The sequence below is a fragment of the Amia ocellicauda genome, chromosome 17 (genome assembly GCF_036373705.1).
Source record: "Amia ocellicauda isolate fAmiCal2 chromosome 17, fAmiCal2.hap1, whole genome shotgun sequence".
In the NCBI taxonomy this organism is placed as follows: Eukaryota; Metazoa; Chordata; class Actinopteri; order Amiiformes; family Amiidae; genus Amia; species Amia ocellicauda.
Window position 1 is genome coordinate 22,504,726 of NC_089866.1, and position 21,528 is coordinate 22,526,253.

Consider the following 21,528-nt stretch of genomic DNA (forward strand, 5'->3'; position numbering starts at 1 on the left):
TCTCATCCCTTATCTAAAACACACAGTATCCTCCACACAGGCTATGGCACACTGGTTATTCACAAGGTAATTATTATTTTTCATTAGGTTGTCCTAGCTGAATGAATCATTTCCATCGAGTTGTGTCATTGCTAGGCTAAGAAATATTATGTAATGACATGCACTGATAACAGGGGCTCCATTTAACCACAGTTAATTTAATGTATGTATGTACTTATCTAGTGTTTTTATAGGAAATTAATACCTTTTTAATCCCAGTTTAGAAATTGATATGCTTGTCAATTGGTAAGAGATACAGTGTCATGCATACTTATCTCACCCACAAAATCCTATTCACCATAGTGTGTAAAATATACTCTCAAGGATGTTAGGTGAAGACCAAGTTAAAGTCTCTGTGTCTCAACTGGTACCACTGGGAGAGCACACACAGGCACACATGCGCACACATACCATGGGATGGATTAAAATTACTATGCTCCCTATGGGAACATATGAAAACTAAATAGCTTTCAGGGACATTGAGATTAATTGGAAAAGGATGTCGTGTTAACTAGAGAGAGTAACTGCCTTTTGGAAAGACTGAGCTTGAACTATGACAGATTATACACAAGAAGAAAAAACATGAACAAACCCCATAATCACTGGTAAGGCACTTTGACAGGGAAAGCACACAGGGATTTCCAAATATGATAAATTTAAGCACGTCTTAAAGCACGTATCACTTCAATGGGGAGGAGCACGTTAAAAACGTGCTAATTGCACTAAAATTCCCTCTTTCATTTTGCCCTTTGTTTTTACTACCAATCATCTCAAAAAAGTGCCTCCTGCCTGTTTGAAACTCATATAGATTCCCTGTTCATTTGAAGATGGCTGATTGCTGATCAGGACTACAAATTATTTGCTGCAAAGGCGGTGCATCAAGCTCTGTGCCCGAGGGAGATTTACTTCCTTTTCATCTTCTTCACTTGTTTACTCACGGTAAACTGGATTGATAACCGTGGGCATTTCTACACAATTAGGATGCTGCTGTATACATTTTATCTCCACAGTTATATAATATAAACACAAAGGTTACTGCACGCCGGCATGCAGTGCTGGATCAACTAACACTTGTAGACAATTAGCATATAAATTAGCCCATAAAAAGTAACATAAAGGTCTGTGTGGAATGTCAGAAGACATTCTTCTATCAACGATTGCAATTCCACTGTCCACAGCAGGTACACTGAAAGGCTCATGTGTGTTGTATGTGATATTCCATGGTTTAACCAAGACATATCCCTTTATATCCAAGGCTGTTAAATGCTATGACCCACTGCTCTCCATGAAACCAGTAAAGACTTAATGGGCATGGAAACAAAACTTTAAAAACATCATCAATTAATGTACATGGATTTCTTTTGCTGCTGTGGTTTATAAAGTTAGCAAATGTCTTTTCCCAACTATCACTAACATATGCTGCATAGTTGCATGACCTTCCCAAAATACTGGATCATTAGTTTATTTCATTCTTCCTCACACTTGGTGGCAGAGTCGGGGTTCAACAATGATACAGAACATCACTGCTGCGATGTGAGACGCAGTAAACCTGTGAATGTGTGCCTGAAAATGATTTAAGGGAACCTATTAGGAACTTGATATATTATGGTAAGCTTCATTGGTTTTTCTTAATTTCCACACACTCATTCAATCCACTGGTAAACTGTTGATACAATAGGAAGAAAAAACAATTAGTGGGAAATTAATTAGCCCGAGTATAATCACAATTAAGCATGGATGACACCTCCTGAAAAGGAATGCACTTTTCAAAACCATTTTAATCTGTTGTTAGAAAGCACTTCACTATACAAATTGGAAGACGAAAAGCCTCCGTTTAAATAAGGAGCCAAATGCCAGACATGTAAGGGGCTCGAGAGTCTTCAAATAGCTGAAATGTTAAATTTCATTGACTGAGCAAACTCCACGAAAACCGCACCAGCAAACATAAAAGTGTAGAGCAGTCAACAGTGTGAAGAGGCACATAAACCTCCATTGAAATACGCTTTCATTTCCATCTTGCACTATTGTAATCAGAGCCCTTCAGATTTAAATAGATGACTTTTTGGAGAACTGTCCAAATCATCCAGCAATACATTTAACACTTAGCCTAACCTATTTTGTCCGATTAGGTGGATTGTCACTGTTGACTTTCCCATTGATAATGTGCACAAATGAGTGGGTGTGCATACAATTAAATTAAAAGAGCTGCATTTTCCACCCTTTTAGAAATGTAACCAGTGCAGTGAACACAAATATTGAAAAATGTTACTGTACATAAACAGAGAAAACATAAAACTCTGACTAAGCTTCTGGAAAAATATTCTGATTATCATGTAGGTCGTTGCCAGATAGCTGACTCCACTCAAACAAAATCCTTTTTATTAAAAAAAAGTGTGAACAAGAAATGATGGAGTAAAAACAAAAACTTTGCTAGAAAAGTTATTTGCAAGAAAATTGCTAGAACACCAAATACATCACTGAAGATAGCTGCCAATATATATGTGAAATTTAATTAAACTGAATTTATGTTCAGTGCGGAACTTAGGTTGTTAATGTTTACATCAATAGCTTTATTTTTCTATAGTGCAGAAGTCTTCTTGGTATTAATCATTCTGCCTGAATAAACATTTCGGGCTTGTAAAGAGTGATGGATTGAGAGAGAGAGAGAGAGAGAGAGAGAATGGTGGGCAAACACATTGTTCCACATAGACAATCTTGCTGGGATAAAGCTCCTTTAGCCCAAAAGACACTTCTATCACCTTTCAAAATGTATAATCTCTGTAGGTTATCATTCAAAGTCTGATAATGACCTGTTACTTGCATCCAATAAAGCCATGCAGTTAGCAATCTTGATCAACAGAAGATGTTTTTTTAAAGGGTGTGGTCTAGTTCTGTTGCCCCTCCTTCTTCTCGGAGGCATTGGCAGGGGCTGAAAGTATCGCGATCCACGTGGTCTGACAGGTCGATACATCAAAAATAGAAAATAAAAACTGCCTCAGTCACAGCACTACTACTTCTCAGCTGCATCGTTATTTAAATAAATATCCCTACATTCACCCTTTCATCTGCATAGAAGAGCATCACCCTGTATTGAAGGTGACTAAGTTTACAGCAGAGCACAGGCGGTTCAGTAAGTCTCTCAGTTTTATTTGTTATTCAGGTCACACTACAGCAAGTTGCAGTTCTCCATTCTTCTTTTGTTATGCAACGGCAGGCACATATATCTTAGAAAGATCAATAAGTTCAATTATTTTTCTCCTTTAAAAAAATGGAGGGAAAAAGACGTTTAAACTACAGAAAGATGGATGAGGCGCTGCAAATGTTTTTATGGACATTAGCAATAAGTCTTTCATCACTCGATGATGAGATTTTCTTTTTTCTTTTTTTCCCTCCATTGCAGCTCATAAGAGCATATCTCCAAATGGATCCCATCACCCTGTACGGTACGTATTCTTACATTCAGAGCATACTGTGTAATTCTGTCTTATAAACAGCTTGAATATGTCTCCGCAAATTACAGACTGCATCAGAAAGAGAGAATTAGTTCTGAGTATATAAACTTCAAAAGCTGAGCTCATCAGGTATGTATGAATGAGGAGATTTTTTTTTTTTTTTAAACATCCAGATTCAGACAAGCAGCACAGAGAATGACAAAAACATTTCAGAATCCCGACCAAATCATCTGAGCACTTCTTACAGGGGTCTAGAAATTGACACATAGTGAATAGTGATGAGTTTTTAAACTCTAAGAGGCCTGTGACATCCGTCTATTGAAAATGCTTTCGTTAGGAGGAGAAATAAAGACAGAAATTGGGCATGCAAATGAAAAGAGAGAATACTGATAATTTGACAATTAGGCATGAATTAAAACTTCAACTTCAACTGTCATAAAAAAAAAAAATTATACCGTTAAAAGAAAGAAGTAAATAACATTAAAAAAACTGGCACAGATAAGCCTATCTGGATCAATACTTGATCTCGTACAGCTCAGGTTTATCAATAAAAAGAGCTGAATCAAGCCTGAACTGCCAGTGGTGCGTGTACATAAAAAAAAGACATTAATCCAGCGTACACCCTCACACCCCCAAGACTGCCAGACTTCATAGTACATTCGAATGTCCTGCATAGCTTTCATACCAACTGCATGTTACACAGCAAGGATGGCTGCTTCACAAGGGATGACCTACAGCCTACATGGTATGTCTTTCTTATGCCCACCGAAGTTCTCTAAAAGGGGAAGTGTTTTTAATTGATGGGTAATTGTTAAGAGCACTCTTTCAGAAAAACAGTTCAGTTGTTTTGAATAAACAAATAAACAAGTCTTAAAAAATATACATACAATATACAATATATACACAAACATACCATAGACTACTGTGCAAAAATCTCAAGAAATACAATACATGGATGTTATGAGCATCAACAAATTACTCAAAGCCTCCACTACTGTTTTCTAGTATTATAACAACATTGACTTGTTATAACAGCTTAGCGTGGGTGAGAAGAAACCATTTAGCCATTCAGCAATATTAAATTCACATTGGTCAGAATCTTCAAAAAATGTCTGATCACAACACCTCAAAGGAAACTACACAAGAGGCTCATATAAAGAGTTGTATTATCCAATCAATCACATTTATTAATTCAAATTCATTTGATGACTCACTGTGGAGTGTTCCTACACATCCATAAAGGTAAAAGCCTACTTTTCAAACTGCCGAAAACAGATTTATCAGGGTTAATATTTAGCATTCAAAAATTTCAAAGAATTCAGTAGAAGTACAATGGAAGTGTTGAACAGCACAAAGAAGGAAAACAAATGAGTGAAATTAATTTTCAAGGTGTGGTATTCGAGGTATAGTCAACGTGTACAAAGAAACATCATCTGTAATTGACAAATGCAGGACTGGAAAACCCACAAAGCTGTCTAACAAGGATGAGCAATGCTTGAAGATAATCTTTAAGGAATAGAAAGAAGACAAGTGTTGAATTGACATCAGAACCGGCAGATGGCTCTGTGTCGTTGTCCATCCATCAACAGTGTGAAGGTCTCTCTTGAAATCAGGACTTAAAGGATGTGTTGTAGTTAAAAGAGGATCTACTGCTGGATCAAGGCCTCCCCAACATATTTCCATTTGTTTCGGTCTACAGTGTCTCTTTTCCAGGTAACACCAGCAAAGCTTCTGATTTCATCTCCTTATCTTTAAAGTGATCTTTTTTCATCTCTTGGGATCTATTCCACAGATTATTTTTCAATGATGTCACTTGTCCTTGGATCCATTTCTTGTTTTTCTGTCTCATCTTGCCATACTTCTTTGTGTTGTCTGCAGTTTTTGCAGCATTCTTGCATTTAGTGACCAGGTTTCAGAGCCATAAGTGGGCACTGGTAGTGTGCATTGATCAAATATGTTTCTCTTCAGGCAAATGGGCAAATTTCTTTTCAATAGTGTGCCTTTCCGAATATACTACATCCCATTTTAACTATTCTTTTGATTCTTCCATAAAAACAAAATATATGCATATTTAAAAGAAAAACAACATTAACAGGCACCAGGTCATGTGTGATTGATGAAATCATTGCCACATAAATTATAATAATCATGCACTGAAGCTTGACAGCATTACATTCTGTCAAAGTTATTGTGAGAAGTATACAATCGCCCACAAAAGGTGGAAAGCATCGGCCCGTTTTATGGATTATTAATGATTGGGGGGATATGTGTAAAAACAAGGCTGATTACAATCGAGTGGATGTTAGCATGTTTTTTTGGCCACACATTTAAGATGTTTGCCATGTGTTATTTACCGCACATTGCATCTCTGCTGTTAAAATTAGAGACTTCAGCTCCAGCTGGCTTTGTCGTGTGTGTTGCCCCATGGGGCAGGTGAATGACACCAGCTTCTGTTCCTCCTCACATTGAGTGTAAATGATAGTTTGAATGCATGTCATTGCTTTGTATCTCACCCCTCAAGTGCTCCTAAGTGCATTTCTGGAGCTTAACACTGCATAATGCTCAGCCACGGCATTTGAAAATAATGCACACACACATACAAGCACACATGCAAAATATATATATATATATATATATATATATTTATTTAGAAGAGATTTATGGCAGAGCTAAAAGGGAAAGGTCTAATTTTACATGAATGGTCAATCAGAGGGATTTTTAATATCACTTTGCAGAAACGTCTTTAATATAGCAATTGGTCCCTCACTGCTGAAAGACATCCAGAGACAAGGGCTGGGGTATAAATCACTAGCTACCTACAGAAAAAGCTTCCTGTCAAAATGCAAGGAGTGAAGCTCAGACATAGAGCTGAAGAGATTTTTATTCTTAGTACAAAGGGACACTTATAAAACCATGAATTATTCTGCATTTTAATTTGATTGTTTTTTATTTCTTATCTTTAGGGGTGATTTACCTTTTCAATATCATACAGGAAGATTAAATATTATTAACTAAAATTGCCATCTCAAGAATCAAAAATGCAAGTTAATAAATATTCAATCATCAGGATGTATTACTGTGCATGAAAATGTCATCTTCTGAAAAACCATCCTAGACCCCAGATCAGACACACCACTACAGAGCCTTTTGTTTAATTTTCAGAAATACCATTCTGTTCAAAAAGCTAGGCGTACCGTGAAGTTAAACAGATAAAAGTGTGCACTGAGCTTTATTGTTGCGTATGTGTATTAATATGCATTAACATATAATGTAATCCCAGGACATGACTAAATACTTCTGGGTAGGTGATGGGAATTATTTGAAGGACTTCAAAGGTTTTAGGCTTGTTAGGCAATAACTTATTCCAGCATGAAGTGAACAGCGAATGTTACAAACAAATTATGCTGGTGTTCAATTTAAGCACAGCAAATGAAACACGCTTCATAGCATAATTAGTAAATAACTTTTGGTGTCCTTCAGTTAAAGCAGGAATATTTTGCATATAGACCGAAGACTATTTCATTTTGAAAAGGTTATATATTTTGAAGCATTTAACCCCAAATTGTGAAAAAAAATAGAGCACATTTGTTTGTCTGATGAGAACACGTTAGACTAAAAGACATTAAGAGTGATTTTAGGTTGATAAACATGATAAACATGACACAGTATTGCTGAAAACAGCTCCAAAATAGCTGTGCTTTTAAAGACATTGTCCAGACAACACAGTTGCAGCTTGGGTGCATTCGTTCCAAATTCAGTTCCAACTTTGTACATTCATTTTTATAATTTTGTAACCTTCTTTGGCGTATGTCCTATCCCCGTGGTGTTTAGAGCGAGTCATTTTACGCGCAGTTACACAGTAGTGTGGCCATAGCTATAGTGGTTAGTAACAGGAAAAGTGTCCTTCCTTTTTTCTTTTTCTTTTCAAACAGCAGTCTGGGTCATCTTTCAAGGGGCCGAGTCAGTGTTCACAGTTCAGCTGGTCTGCTTCATGACATCCTCTCTGTTCTCCCTCATCTGTGATTGTGAGGACCCAGCTGGCAGTCTTCTCAGACTCTGAAGAGTCCAGTGTCATAGATCACAATGTAAACCCAGACACGCCAAAGGCCACTTGTCACCTGTAAAGGGTCTTCGAATAATTACATGTCACTGGTGACTGCATAAGGATACCGGGGAGAGGGAGCTGAAAGACTAGGCTCATTTCTGTTCGCATAGATGAAGCCAACCTATCTTGCGTGTTAATGATCTCCATTGTTCAAAGACAGGCCTCTACAGATCCTGCAAGACCCCTGCTAACAGTGAAAGGATAGGGGATCATGCCAGATGACAGCCACTCAGAATAGTACAGTACAGCATATCCACATGAGATGCCTCATTTGCTGCATGACGGATAAAACTTTAGAACTTTGTAATCCTTTCTTACGTTTCTTTGTAATTCTTCCTGACATTCATCGCTGAGCTCAACAACCCTTTCTTTCATCTTTCTGGAACAGTGCTTTCAAATAAAGTACTCTTCATACTTTGAAATGGATATATAGATTAATATTAAAAAATATATACGATATGCGCTGGTATTATCACATATAAAACCGCTAATGCATTACTCTTGTATCACCTAACATTATCAACTCAATTCAATCAACATGTGCTTGGCAGGCACCACGTAAAAGTGCTTTAAAGAGGGTCACATTACAACGGGCCGCAGTAAACGTTCAGTGCAAGTAAAATAGAAAGTGCAATTAAGTAATTATACCGTTTCGACATTAGTCTGCAGTATAATGAGCCTGTTAACACTGACGTCACTCGGGGTCTTGAGAGGGTAAAAATAAATCCTCCAAAGACAGGGATCAGTCTCCTGGCAAAATAGGCTTTTTGCTCATTTGGACTGTGTGGTTCCAGGGTTGTGAGGTGCGTCTGTGATGGTGATTCAAATCTAGGACCTGGCCACACACACTATATTGGGGCCCAGACTTGGAACAAGAGTATTGATGGCAGTTAGTCACTGATATTTCAAGCAGGATCCCCTGGTTAGAAACTGGCATTTTCTGGAGCAGTTACATTGCTGCTACACTGTAAAATAAAATGTATAACCACTCAGACCCCAAATTCAAAAGCCATACTTCTGAAGACACAAGTCAGCGTCTAACTGTATATGCTACACCGCCTTCCCAGTAAATATTTCATAGTGAGGTTAAGATGCAGTATATATTAATCACATCAGAGTCTCCACACTCTGTATAAAAATAGTTTTGGAAACATCTGTACAATACAAGCCTTGACAGAGGTTTTGCCACCGAAATGTGAATGTGAAAATGAAAATAATACAGATAAGGGAATAGGTCTACTTTATTAGGGCTTAGATATAGGACAAATATCACAACAGATATTTATTTTGTACAGCATGCATATACTGTTTGTTTAAGTTTGTACACTTTAATTTTTTTAATTGGGAGCAACACACTGATATGTATGTGTCTGTTCAGTGGCCAGACTGAATGGCTAGCAATTATTTCAGCAGCCCACTTTGGAAATTGATCAACAGATCTAAATAGTTCCAATTAAGGACAACATCCTGAGTGGTTTTTTTTTTTTTTTTTTTGCTGTTGGTCTAGTTATTTATTTATTTTTCCTTCTCCAACTGATCATTTTTCTCATGAAATTCCAAACCAGGCTATGACGCTGAAGTAGTAGCTAGGAATTGCTGGCCCTAATGGATGATGAAATTTAGGACATCAAAAGTAATCAAGAGTAATCATTATACTGTCTCCTTGGGGAAGGACTGCTCTCGTGTTCATTTGGAAAATCACTGTCTTGTGGTTAAGGTGTATTGACTGCACAATAAACATTACACTTATCAGTTGTCTGTTTAACTTATCTGAAAAATCAACCCTCTCACCTAATGCTTGTAATGCAAGAGCCATTCCAGAATTAAGCACCGAGAACAGAGAATTACGGTGAGTGGGTGATAAATTTGGAAAAGCCGACTGTTTCATAAAAAGGCCTAAAAAGAGGACCAAAAGGGGGTGCTTAATCAGTAATCTGATTTTCTATCTCCTAAATGCTGTATACACTCAGAGCTGTACATGTGAGGTGTCACAGATTTATTTGCCATTTCCAACTTTTATTTTAATTGTATCTGTTTGGCAAGCATTTTTCTCACTGATTTCAGGCCAGCACCATTAAAGTACAAATGGAATAAGCAAGTTTTTCCTTGTAAAACAAAAATGTACTTGTTAATTGGAAAATGATAAAACAAAAAAACTATCATTTTAATTATCCTGGTTTAATTAGTATAATATTAACTGATAATCACATTGAAACCAGGATCTTCAGGTCTGTTACACCCAAATTTCTGTGTCCATGATAAGAAGGGATAATACAGAGGTGCTATGAATAAAACACTGCACTGACTGAATCACTCCAGTGTGTGTCTGGTACAGCAGTTTTCATAACATGATTTCCATTGTACTGTGATCTGTTTCTACCAGCACCTTGACCCAATCAAAACACAACATTTATCAGTTGTTGCTTTTCTATTCTGAAAAAACAAACAAACAAACAAAAAAAACATCATCACAGGATTATTGCTCAGTGTTTAAAATAAATATTGAAAAAGTGAAACTCAAAACCATTTGCAAGCATACAATATAACATTTTAGACTCCAGGGGAGTAATGATTTGAATTTGAAAAACACACACAATCAACCAGGAATATGTGAATGCCGTATGCTTCGAAATGTATCTTTAATGCACATGCCAAATTGTGAAATATATTCTAGTCTTTGTACTCACTCTAAAAGTTTTGACAGAGAAAGGAGGTATAACAGTTGGAAGACCTCAAATGCCTTTGCAGGGAAAAAGTAAGAATAGTAGGATTAGTTAAAAAAAAAAAAAAAAAAAAAAAAAAAAAACTGCTTTTGGCACAAAATCCAACCTAGCTGGCAGGTGTATCAGATATTACTGGGTGAGTTCCCATACACAAGGGAAGGCTGAGCGCAGGAAAGTGAGAGAGAACAGAGCTACAATATGGCTGAGTTTGTCCTCACTTGATATTTAGTTACAGTATAACTAAAATCACGAGCACTCAAAGAAGAAGCTACAGAAAATGTTACAGTTTATCCAAAAGTGTATCCACAACAACCAAGCAATTTTACTACAAATAATCACAAATGCCTTTGTGGTTTTTCTGCGGTAACACAAAATGCAGACAAATATTTGAAGTAATACCAGGGTCGTGTTATCGTTCACCTATTCAAAGGGAAAAGTGCTTTGATATCTTTGAGAGGGAATACTTGAGGTTTTGATAACAGGTATATAATTTTTTTAAAACAATCCATAATCCCTCGACTGCTCTGGCCTCTTCTCAGTGTATGCATCCTTTCACATCGAATCTGCCTTTATTGGAAAGCGATACCATTAATCAGCTGAAATATGGCACCTCTTGCCGGGCAGCTCAACCCTGCTGGTTTGTGACCACTCCGAGGCACTTAAAAAACAGGCAGTGAGCCTTTGCGAGAGCCGAGAACTTAAGGAACTTAAGGGAAAGTGTTCAGTCATCACAATGCCATTTAGGAAGAGGCAGAACACAGAAGTCATAAAATTAAATGCGGCAACGTTCTGGCAAACATAAAAAGAAAATGAAGAAGAAGAAGAAAGAGAAAAAAGATTATTGTGTCTTCAAAGAGTAAGTGTACCATTACTGTGGCAGCAGCCAATTTTTCACATCACATCCTCACTTAGACTAGATTCGGGAAAACAGACTTTCAATTCCCCAAAAGCTCAGACTCCAAAAAACAGCCTGCATAGCTTTGTTTGGTTTAACACATACAGAAATCCAGACAAAAACAATGGAATTGAATGTTTCAAACCATGAACTATCCTTATCTAACACCAAAAGTATTTACTATAAAGAGTACATTTCTGTTTTTCCCTGTTGCTTCTTACAATGGGAATCAAAGGATTTCTTCAGAATAAAACATACATTCTAAAGCATGCCTACCTATTAAATTATGGAATATCTTGGATTTCACAGTAAAAGATACATTGATGCATTTGTCTTTTGAATCTAAAACACACACAAAACTTTGTGAGCAGGTACAGATTCTGGGCACAGTGTCACCGTCAGATAAGACAATAAATCAGGGAAAAAGCCAGGGAAAATATTGGGTTTAATCCTAATAGATTCTCATCTGGTTGGAAAGTTGCCTAAATTGGTCCGAATTCTAGTTTCAAGAAAAAATGCTGATATATGAAAGTGTTAAACAACAATATACCTCAGAGTATATGTTTCCACAGGAAACGAGATATATCCAAAGCAAATTACAATAATTGTAGAGGAAATTCCACCGTGTTATACTGTACAAGAATGTGGTTTTGATTTGGGCAAAGGCAGTAAACGCTGCCATGCTGAGCAGCTCATCATAAATAGTGCTGGAAAAAAAAAAAACATTTTCAAAAATGAACTTTAAAAATGAAATCGACAGAAATGAACAGGTGCTCTGGCACATGTTGTGAAAGTTCAAAACAAACTAATCTGAGACCCCATCCCCGCACAAAATGATGCTTCTTTTCTCACTTTTGTTAAAAAGAGATCAAAAAAATATACTAACTGTTTCTCAGCAATTGACTGGAAATACAAGAATACCTTAATTAGAAGCTGATCTATTAAAGATATTAAATTAATCTAAAACAGACAGATTCAGCCTTTTCCACAGCTAAGGAAAGAGTTGTTCAATCACTATCAGAGAAAACACATTAATTAGTGCACTGGAAGTGTCTGTGTGTGGGAATACACTTCATTTAGAGATGGCCAACTCATCTATTAAAAAAATACAATTACCTAATGCTGCCTCACATTGCTGCTGTGAGAACGCTTTCTTAAAAAAAAAAGTGTTCCTTTTCATTTTATACTATATAAAAAAAAGCATGGAGCTGCTGTAGTCCTATGTTTTTATTTTTTATAAATCATTCCCCCACTGCCTTTCATTAAATGTTGGTAAACTTTCCTCAAGGTCATTCAGCTGCTGGTAATAAATTCCATTTTGAGATTACCTGACAAAAGTTATTGCCGCACTGTACTGAGAGAGGGGCAGAAGTGTTGTAGAAGGCAAGTCAATTTCTTTCAGGCTTGTTCGTCTTCTCTGAGTATCCCCTTCCACCATGCCTTTGACCCCGCTTTTCTTGCAAACCTTTTTAGGTCTGAATGGGCTTAACTGAAGCCAACTGGCAGCAAAATACTCCATATCGTTCCCCCAGGAATATATTTTATACAGATATGTTGTTTTTTTCTCAATTGAAGATGCCGATAATTAAATCTATGACTTTGCTTTAACATCAACATGTGGTGGGGGAGGGGGGAATCACACAAAAAAGGACTTTTGTTATTGCTCCCAATGAGCTAGCCAAGGAATCTACTGTATATCACTTTTGTAACCCAAAGGCTGTCAGTAGGGGAACTAACTCTAGGTCCAAGTAACTCTATTTAGGTCTTAGAAATCAAAGCCATTAGAGCTGTTCGAAAAAGAGGAGAATCTATTTATTACTGGGACACAAAGGGAAATGCAGTTCTGTCTGGATTCTGACAATGTCTTCTAGTAAAGAAAAATAAAGGGGGTGAAATATTTGCCAGGAAAGCTTTAAAACAGACAGGGTTTTGTTTTCAAAGCGTTCCTGTCTGATTGCCAAGAAGTAAGGTCAATCAGAATAGTCCACAGGAATTCCACAGCGCCCCGCCCCCACTCCGGCGCATTGTAATATCTGCACAAAACACAATTTCAGTTTATAGATGCCATTTAGAGAGAATGGCTTAATAGATTACATCACATCATAGTGCATTCAACAGTGCTATTAGTTTTAATGAAGGCTTGTCCAGATGTAGCTTTCCTGAGGGATCTGTGAGAACCACGACTATAAAAGCACAATAGTTTTGCAAAAAGCAATCATTACGTGACAGTAAAATAATTAACAGAGCATTTTTAACTTCAGGTGTCTTGACATTTGGATGACAGCCATTTGCTTTGATAGGGAGGTTAATGCAATAATGTAAATGTTGTTTAAGTGCCACCCAGCCTGCATTAAAAAATAAATACAATGCATTTCATTCACACTCCGGAAATCAATCGGAAAATGAACTTGATGCTTTCAGGTTTACTGCATTTTTTAGAATGTCATGTACACTACTTATATTTTCGTTGCAGGCCTGCAAGAAATCATCATTTAATTCTTGGTCAAATTAACTTTTCTTTTTTTTCAACAGAATGAGCACTAGTTCAGGAGAGAGAGCAGGAGAGGAGATGTAAGCGATTCAAGTAGGAATGAACGATAATCGAACGACCTTAAAATGACAGCAAGCCCATTTCTCCAGTAATAGCTCAATCTATAATAAACTTTTTTCTTTGAGCAGATGAGAGCCTAGTTATAGCTCTTAATAACTCCAACATGGAAGTCTTTTATATAACCGGACATTTATATTGAACAGACAGAGGAGAGAGATTCGGTGTGAGGCAGGGATCGCACAGACGGTTTTAATGAGGGCTACCAGAGGCCAATGGATCAGCCACAGCGCTGAATTGCTACAATGCTTTCCCAGGCCCGGCCAAATAAAAACTTCCTATTCTGCTTTTTATCAGCTCATTAAATTATTCAACTTGAGCCCCATGTGGGGGCTGATTGTACTTTGTTTTCCTGCCAATGACACACTGCTGTATTTGGCTTCTAACTCCATGAGTCAGAGTTCGCTTCCTCAAGAAAAAAAAACTTTCTTCAACAGGTCAACCCATTTATTAATTTGATTTTTTTCAGAAATCATAAATTACTTCAAAAACTATTTTCATTTTCAGGTTAATAATGCTTCTCTGGGATCGTAATTCTAATTTCTGTCATGATACAATGATTTCATTTTGCAGGCTGCAAGGCTGGCTAATGGGAATTGACACTGCACTTTAGCGGTAACACGGAGCACAGATGAAAGAACAAAATATTGCAGGCGTTTTTTGAGTGTGCGGAGGGGACACTAATAAGCTTTGGTAAATGGAAACATTATCGACAAAAACAGCAAGGTAATTTATGACATACCAGGACAGTAAGGCAGTTAAACTGCAATGAAGAAAAGTAAAGCAAATAGCAGATTAAAGGGAAGTGTTCTTTTTTGTTTATTGTTCACATGTAGGACTAGCACTGCCACTATGGCCACTAGGGAGTTTAAATCTTTTACAGGTCCAATCTTTAGCACATCAGTAATCGTTGTCAATGGCTTTTTAATGAGAGAAAACAGAAATCTAAGGCATAAGGTGTATATTTATTTTGAAGGTTTCTAAAATGGAACAGGCACTTCAGTAACTTTAGCAACAATCACTGCAATGCCATTTCAAGGAAGAGAAATCCACAAAGCACAAAGATGTGGCATTTATATTCTGGAAATGCTTACACACTTGTGTGGGTATCATAAACGATGCTGAACTACTGCACACTTCAGTTCAAGGTGTAGTATGGCTATAAACATCCTTTTATCTAAGCACTGCCAAGCAAGAACAAGGGAAAGCTTTCTGGTCACCATCCATCTTACCACACAAAAACCAACAAGAGTTAGTATATGTCTTTGGTTTTGGTTTTGGTTTCTGACAACGAAATTTAATGTTCTTATTGTACCGTGTGTTTAATTTAAAAACTTGGAACATGCAGTGCAGGCGATTTGAGACTTGCTGTGCGATTCGCTGTCTTTTTCAAGAAAAGATGCCCAAAAGCAACAGGAAGAAATACAGTTACTCTTCTCCCCTGATAGTCTGATCCTAATATTTGCTATTTTCTTCACCAATTTGGAGCACTTGCCATGTCCATATGCTTCTAATTACTAAGCTATGGGCATATTGGCATTGAACATGATTTCTTCGGTTAAGTGCATGACCTTTGTTTTTATCACTTCTGGAAAATCCGCAATCGGTTAAACAATAATGAACTGAACAGTAACCACATCTTTGTGTAACTCTTAAGGCACAAATGCTCACTTCACATGCACTGCAACTCGACTTACCTCCTTAAAGGTCAATCATTGTTGATCTACTTGCGCGATTTGTACCAAGCCGCCATAACACTCACTGCAAACTCCACAAACTGACTCCATTACCCAACTGCATGAATATTAAAGACAAATTGATTGCTTGAATTATTTATTAGAACCAAAACAGACAATGACAAAGGAAAAAAAAACATTGCAATAGGGCCAGAATGGATGAAAACATTTGAATTCTTACTCACCTTTTACCTACATTTGAGACCTCGGGCTTGCATTCACATTAAAACTCCAAAACATGCTGTATTGTTCTTAACTTTCACAACATTTGACACAATGTCCAACGATAATAAACAATACTGCTCAACAAGCATTCCAGTTATGCATTTTGTTTTGACCCTATTGAAGCATCAATTCCTTATGTGAGTTGCAGCTTAGCAAAGAAAGTTCTTTACATATTTTCTGAAACATTTTAAATAATATTTATTTGGAGAACAGAAACCATGTAAACATACGCAATACATATTTCAAGCAGTTTTTCCACATGGGATTCATAATAAATATGCTAATCAACTGACCCACATTACTGGACCATTTTGTATGTTGATATGCATTTGTTTCTATTTTAAACCTTTCTGTACCTCAGTGATTATAGGCTTTGCTCATTTGGTACTTTTGGTACATTTGGTATCTACTTGCATTAGATATTTTCCCCTCTCTAAAGAATATAAATAAGAAACTTCATCTCTGCATCGCAGTTGCCCTTTCCTATCTCCATTCACAGGAATATGTGAACAAAATTGAGTATGTTACATGAATAATTATCTTATTTTGAGACAAGTGACTCATTCTGGCAAAAAGTACTTCTTGACATGCAGGTCAGAACACTACCTATTTCCTGTCTTTAATGGTAATAGTTCATGACTGAGTGACAAGAGAATATTATTTTTATACTATGTTTTCACATTGCAAACTCCAGGCTTTTTTATTTTAAAAATGTTTTTCTGTAGCTTGCTTAGATGCCAGAGATTCACGCTTTTGTCTGTGATGTTTTTTTTCTTCTTGTTTTTTTTTTTTCTTTTCTGCAGCAATCCAAAACCGCTATGAATACTGCATTACTGTATTCTGGGGTAAACAGTGAAATGGACTGAATTGCTTCAGTCATTATGACTGAATGGGTTTGTGGCTCAGTAGCATGAAATTCTGTAAAAGAAATCCACACTTGAGCAGTTAAGAAAAAAACTATGAAAATAAAAACTGCTGATGCTATTGTTATCTGATGTGAAAACAGTATGTTTAAGTTCAGAATTGCTGCAACTGATATACAAAGACCAAACACAATTGTTAAAGACAGGTTGCAATGTTTCATTAGTCTTATTGAGCACTAAGAGTCTACAGGGAAAATATGCATCATTCTGTGACGACTCTGAAGAGTCACAAGCATGTTAAACAGTGCAGATGTGATTCACCATTCAAGATACACAGGAAAAGAATAAAGGCATGAGGCCACCATGGACAGTCACTAATTTACCATGGCAGCTAGTCTGTTTGAATACGTAATTCAAACACCAGGGAAAACGTCTTTATTTCCTCTGGTCAACAGATGCAAAGCTTGCTCAGGGCTGTGTGGAACATTCTGGAGAACGGCCTGTTCGGAAGATTTCCATCCCTTTCTATCCCGGGGGAATCACAGAATGAAAAACTTAACACTGCACCTGGCCTGTGCGGTCTTTCACCTGTACACATTCTGCAGAAGTGTATTTGGAATGGAGTCACTTAGGATTGTATCTGGATATTTCATTCACGGATGCAGGACTACAATACCACACTATGGAGGAGGAAAACCAAAACATGTACTTTACCAGTGGTTGATGTCAAAACATTCAATTCAAGGCTTAAATTAACCAAAATAAAGATAACGCCTGCATATTGATAATGGAAAGCATTTTCTTTCAGAGAATGAGTCAACAAGGTATTCATCTGTATTTATAGAATAGATAAAGACTAGCAAGACTGCATTACATACACAAAACAAAGTATAAAATAAATAATATAAATTGAAAACTGTAAAATTAAACACACGATTATTCCAGGCATTTGGTGTAATAAGGCACGTTTTTTTAAAAACACAAAATCCCATACAGAGCGTTTAAAAGAGAACTAAAATGTGTAGTAACAAATCATATAAAACCACTTGAAAATAGTTTCAGTTAAGTTCCCTGCTTGTCTTGTGGGTTTTTAAAGGATTAAAAGGTGAAGAAGCAAGCAGCAGAATTAAACAACCGCTGTGTGCTTGTTTTAAAGGCCAGGATCAAGTGTACATCAATTATTTCTTAGTAAATATTTCTACACAGTTGAGGGGTAAACAGTGGCATGGCTGGTTTGTCTTATCCATTGATTCCAGCTGGCAAAGCTTTTAGTAAATACTGTCAAGTGCCAGTTTGATGGAAATTCTCCAGCTCAAAGCTACTGTGCCTCAACCAGAAAACAAATTTAACAGGCTGAAAGAAAAAAAGAAAGAAGAAAGAAAAAAAAGATTGCTTATTAACTCATTGAAATATCAATTGTATTATAAAACGGGAAATGCAATTTGTAAAACTGACACCTTCCCCCAATGCACTACACAACAACTTAATCTTTGATATATTTCGTATATGACAAATATACAATTTTGCCATGTAGGTTCTATGTTAATTAGTCACATTTATTTAATTTAACATTGTCTTTTATAACAGAATGATCTCTCTGGGCAGTTTTTATAGATTTGATAATCAAGTTATTTTCAGAGTCTTTTAGTTATTATTATATAAGATCTTCCTACTTCATAGATGATAACAAGAAGTCTTGAGTGTGCTTTCACTATAATTGTTATAATTACATTAAGTACAGTTTACAGCAATAAACAGCCATCCAGATCTTATATCACACCACCAATCTAATCGTATTAGTGCAGATAAGGCCTGTGAATGTGTATAATCATGTTCAATGAAGGATCCATCACATACCTATGTACACTGTAAAAGGCATATATGGACAATTGGTCAGTCAAGCAATAAGGGTCTCATACCGGTGGCTAGAGTGGAAACGTCTGATAGCTAGAACAATCACTTACACTGATGCTAAACTAATCATGAAGACCATTGTGTTTATCTTATCATTGGAGGTTCCCATGTGTGTGGTTAAATGTGCAGATTATACCACTTTCACGTAACCCCTTCACTGTAGGGACGGACGCACAATGCACCAAACTCAGAACAAAAATTCAGATTTGAAGAACCTTTCTGTATACAAATACAAACTCCGGCACAGAAAAGCATCGCTTGCCTCTTAACAGCAAATTCCAAAAGTTCCCTTTAACAAACCAAGTCCGCTAGAGATTCTGGCTGAAAAAACAACGATTTGCCAAAAACCTAATCAGCACTGGCAGGCAAAAAGGACATGCAAATCCTGTCAGCCAGTAAAACAGCCCCAGTGCCCTGCTATAGCATAAGCAACCTTGGGAAAATTAACGAGAGACACGGAGAAAAAGGAGAAATCTATCCGCCAATTCAGAGAGGAAACTGGAGTGACAGGACAAGACCAGCGATGAAAGAACGTGGCAACTACAGCTGATCTCTGCCCAGCTCCAAAAGAGTGATATTAATTAGTCAGGATTCTACATTGCGGGAATAAGGGAGAGTGAAACAAAAGCTGGGTTTGTAAAATCCAATATAGCAAGACAAACTAGAGAGAGAGAGAGAAAAGGATGCTTATTAAACGTATTATTGTGTTTGGCATCCACAAATGAGTATTTCTGTAGACCACAAAGATTAACTGGAGAATGAAACTAGAGCATGTAGCTGGATCCTTTGTTGCAATTCATAGCACCACTATTATGTTATTGTTCCCTACATTGATGGTTTTCCCTACAACCTCTGTACAGTCTTCTTTTTTAAATAAATGTCAAGATTTGCTATTTCAACAGTCAAAGGCTGAAAACACCAGCCGATTTTCCTGCATATCTCCCAACTGAACCATTCACATATGCACAAACTCTCTATTGTGCTACTGGAGTTATCAGTTTTCTTAACAGAGTCACTCCCTTGCAGAACAAAAATGCCTGGCAAATATGCACACGCATAAAAAGTGTACAGGTATGGTCATGAATGACTTTTGCCTCTCTGTGTGAAACCGCAAATACACCAGTACAATACGTCTATTGTTACAGTAATCAAATGCCAGAACTTGATATGGGTTTTTTTCTCGGTTTGTTTAAGAATGCTATTTTAATATGCTGCACACTATGCATTGTTGTTGTCTGTGAAATCGGATCTCACAGTTAACATGAATGGACTGCAAGACAAGACAGTAGGTAATCACGAATCAAACAAGCTCTCGCTGCTTCCACCACTTCTGGGCAAGGCATGCAGTCACGTATAACATATCCGGGGATGGATGCCAGTTTGATTTGTCTCTAAATAGATGCCCAATTGCCAATAGTTGGTGAGTCAATAATGGGACACTCCAACCACAGGAGGCTCATTAGAATTGGTTCTCTGTACAGAAAGCATCTCACTGCAGGGAAAACACAGCAGAACACAAATCAATGAGTGCAGCATCAGCACGAACGGGATACATTGAAGGTAATAAAGTTAGACACAAAGAGGACACAAAGCAAAGCAAAACACACAACTACATTCTGACGACTACAGAAGGTAGATGAAGAAACGTGATATTCTTCCAAAACCGTGAACATTGTGTTTTCAAACTAACAAACAAGCAAAAGCTCCTAGCCTATGATGTGCTTCCAGATTGATATCGTGTTTATTGACTGCAGCGGTCTGGCAGTCAACAACAGAAACAAACAAAAATCAAAAAAGGGACGTATAGAGAGATTGTCCGTGACGAGCTTATAGCTAATATCACCCTGAATGCCTGAATATTTTAAATTGGAAATCAAAAATGCATCGATTATGTTATTCTTCTATAATATTTCCCCTCCATATTACTGAACTTTCATGAGGTGGTACATGCAATTCGGCCAATTGTGTGGAAATGAAAATGAAGTCAGTACAACCCAACAAATAAAGCTCTTCCAAATTGAGGATTTCAACAAACTATTTATTTTGTTGTTTTATATTTTATATTTCATCAGAATTAAGTGGACTAAAGCTGTCTACTAAAATACCAATTCTAGATGCAGTTTGCATCAATTGCTCGCACTGAAGAAATGCCTATATACATTGAACATTATCAATATTTGAGATCAATAAATCATACGATTTACCAAAAACAAAGGCTTCAATTTAAAGTATCCCTAAGTTGGTTTGTTCATACACTTCAATGAGAATGTCACTATTTCCATATACACTCACCTAAAGGATTATTAGGAACACCATACTAATACTATGTTTGACCCCCTTTCGCCTTCAGAACTGCCTTAATTCTATGTGGCATTGATTCAACAAGGTGCTGAAAGCATTCTTTAGAAATGTTGGCCCATATTGATAGGATAGCAACTTGCAGTTGATGGAGATTTGTGGGATGCACATCCAGGGCACGAAACTCCAGTTCCACCACATCCCAAAGATGCTCTATTGGGTGGAGATCTGGTGACTGTGGGGGCCAGTTTAGTACAGTGAACTCATTGTCATGTTCAAGAAACCAATTTGAAATGATTCGACCTTTGTGACATGGTGCATTATCCTGCTGGAAGTAGCCATCAGAGGATGGGTACATGGTGGTCATAAAGGGATGGACATGGTTAGAAACAATGCTCAAGTAGGCCGTGGCATTTAAACGATGCCCAATTGGCACTAAGGGGCCTAAAGTGTGCCAAGAAAACATCCCGCACACCATTACACCACCACCACCAGCCTGCACACTGGTAACAAGGCATGATGGATCCATGTTCTCATTCTGTTTACGCCAAATTCTGACTCTACCATCTGAATGTCTCAACAGAAATCGAGACTCATCAGACCAGGCAACATTTTTCCAGTCTTCAACTGTCCAATTTTGGTGAGCTTGTGCAAATTGTAGCCTCTTTTT

General features: G+C 37.1%; 1 protein-coding gene and 1 long non-coding RNA gene across 2 annotated transcripts in view; one reads left to right on the forward strand and one right to left on the reverse strand.

Moving 5' to 3' along the window:
- LOC136712643 (transmembrane protein 132C) overlaps positions 1–21,528 on the reverse strand; it is a 167,919-nt gene that overhangs the window by 124,755 nt on the left and 21,636 nt on the right. The window lies entirely within an intron of this gene.
- LOC136712540 (uncharacterized) lies at positions 3,039–17,271 on the forward strand. The gene is made up of 3 exons (XR_010804843.1): positions 3,039–3,169; positions 3,440–3,482; positions 17,102–17,271. It is a non-coding gene; the product is annotated as an uncharacterized LOC136712540 (long non-coding RNA).